Genomic DNA, 2911 nt, shown 5'->3' on the forward strand with positions numbered 1-2911 from the left:
GGGGCATAGATATTTACAATTGTTAGATCTTCTTGTTGGTAGACCCTTTAGTAGGATATAGTGTCCTTCCTCATCTCTTATTACAGTCTTTGGTTTAAAATCTAATTTGTCTGTTATAAGGATTGCCACCCCAGCTTTCTTTTGGTGTCCATTAGCATGGTAAATGGTTTTCCACCCCCTCACTTTCAATCTGGAGGTGTCTTTGGGTCTAAAATGAGTCTCTTGCAGACAGCCTATCGATGGGTCTTGTTTTTTTATCCAATCTGATAGTCTGTGTCTTTTGATTGGGACATTTAGCCCATTTGCATTCAGGGTAACTATTGAAAGATATAAATTTAGTGCCATTGTATTGCCTGTAAGGTGACTGTTACTGTATATTGTCTGTGTTCCTTTCTGGTCTATGTTGCTTTTAGGCTCTCTCTTTGCTTAGAGGACCCCTTTTAATATTTCTTGTAGGGCTGGTTACGTGTTTGCAAATTCCTTCAGTTTTTGTTTGTCCTGGAAGCTTTTTATCTCTCCTTCTATTTTCAATGACAGCCTAGCTGGATAGAGTATTCTTGGCTGCATGTATTTCTCATTTAGTGCTCTGAATATATCCTGCCAGTCCTTTCTGGCCTGCCAGGTCTCTGTGGATAGGTCTGTTGCCAATCTAATGTTTCTACCATTGTTGTTATAGACCTTTTGTCCCAAGCTGCTTTCAGAATTTTCTCGTTGTCTCTGAGATTTTACTATTAGATGTCAGGGTGTTGACTTATTTTTATTGATTTTTGAGGGGGTTCTCTGTGCCTCCTGGATTTTGATGCCTGTTTCCTTCCCCAAATTAGGGAAGTTCTCTGCTACAATTTGCTCCAATATACCATCTGCCCCTGTCTTTCTTCTTCTTCTGGGATCCCAATTATTCTAAAATTGTTTTATCTTATGGTATCACTTATCTCTTGAATTCTGCCCTTGTGATCCAGGAGTTGTTTATCTCTCTTTTTCTCAGCTTCTTTATTTTCCATCATTTGGTCTTCTATATCCCTTATTCTCTCTTCTGCCTCATTTATCCTAGCAGTTAGAGCCTCCATTTTTGATTGCACCTCATTATAGCCTTTTTGATTTTGACTTGGTTAGATTTTAGTTCTTTTATTTTTCCTGAAAGGGTTTCTCTAATATTTTCCAGGTTTTTTTCAAGCCCAGCTAGTATCTTTAAAATTGTCATTCTGAACTCTGGTTCTGACATCTTACTAATGTCCATATTGATTAGGTCCCTGGCAGTCAGTACTGCCTCTTGTTCTTTTTTTTGAGGTGATTTTTTTTTCCGTCTTTTCATTTTGTCCTGAGGACAATAGATGAATGTGAGAACAAAATGCTAATGGGGTAACAACGACCCCAGAAAAATAAACACTAAACAAATCAGAAGAGACCTGAAACCGGGGGGGGGGGGGAAGGGAATTAAAGGAAAAAATATAAAAAAAGTATATGATCAAATATGATCAGGCTGGTGAATAGATCAGTGCCACACCCTAGATTTGGGGTGTATTTTGGTCTGTTAGAAGAAAGTTCTTCCCAAAGTTTTAAAGAAAGAAAAGCTTATATATGTACAAAAATAAGGGTAAATATGATGAAGGGATGGAATATGATTGTAAAGATGAAAATTATAAAAGATTTTATAAGAGGAATAGATAAGAAGTTGGTTAAAAAAAGAAAGAAGAGAATAAAAAAAAAAAAGGAGAGATTTTGATCAGGCAGGAGACTAGAACAAAGCCATACAGTAGAGATTTAGGGTATATTTTGGTCTGTTAGAAGAAACTGTATCCCAAAATTTTAAAGAGAGAACAACTTATATATATATGGTATATATATATGGTATATATATATATATATGGTATATATATATACCATAAATAAGGTTAACTTCAATGAAGGGATAGAGTATGACTCAAAAAATGAAAAATAAAAAAGATTTTTAAAAAAAGGGATTGATACGATTTTGGTTTTAAAGGGAAAAAGAGAAAATAAAAAAGAAGAAAATTAAAAAAATTAACTTTGAAAGACTAAAGAATCATAGTAAAAAAGCCATGGATTCAATGTGCATTATTCCCCTAGCACTGGAGTTCTGCCGTTCTCATTGATCGGTAAACTTGGTCTTGGCTGGCTGTTCTTGCTGATCTCTGGGGGAGGGGCCTGTTGCCGTGGTTCCCAAATGTCTTTGCCGGAGGCGGAATTGCCCCGCCCTTGCTGGGTCGGGGCTAAATAATCCATTCAGGTTTGCTCTCGGGAGCTTTTGTTCCCTGCAAGCTTTCTGTACAGCTTTGGAGGCTGAGAGTGAAAATGGCAGCCTCCCAATCTCCACCCTGGAGCAGCCGAGAACGCGGGACCCCACTCCTCAGTGAGCCCCCAGAGAAAAGCAGTCAGTCACTCCCGTCTCCCTGGTCTCTGGCCACACTCCGTGCTCACCCAGCCTGTGACCGAGCATTTCTATCTCTGGCACCCAACCCCGTGTGGAGTCTCCAAACCCAGCAGATATCTGCAGTGCACTCCTGTGCCGCTCCTCCTGGGGGAAGAAGGGGAGTCTCCCCAGATCTGCCGCTTGTTGGGTCCCAGCTGGAGGAGCAGTGGCCCGACTGTGCCGCGGATCATGGTTTATGGCAACCCCAAGCTGAGAGCCCGCTCCTCAGCTCCATCTCTGCAGCCGGCTTCCCTGCTCCTATACCTGGGAGCTCTGCCGCACTCAGGCACCCCTGGTCTTTCTGTGACCCTGAGGGTCCTGAGACCACACTGTCCCGCGAGGGTGCCATCCCCCACTTAGCCAGTGGAGTGACGTCCCTCAGCAGAGCTGACTAATAAAAGTTCCGATTTTGTGTTCCATGGCTCTATCACTTGCCAGAAGCAGCCGACGGAGGCCCCCTCCCCCACCATCTATCCTCCC

Source organism: Leptonychotes weddellii, chromosome 2 (genome assembly GCF_054177405.1).
Source record: "Leptonychotes weddellii isolate Sample4059 chromosome 2, ASM5417740v2, whole genome shotgun sequence".
Lineage (NCBI taxonomy): Eukaryota > Metazoa > Chordata > Mammalia > Carnivora > Phocidae > Leptonychotes > Leptonychotes weddellii.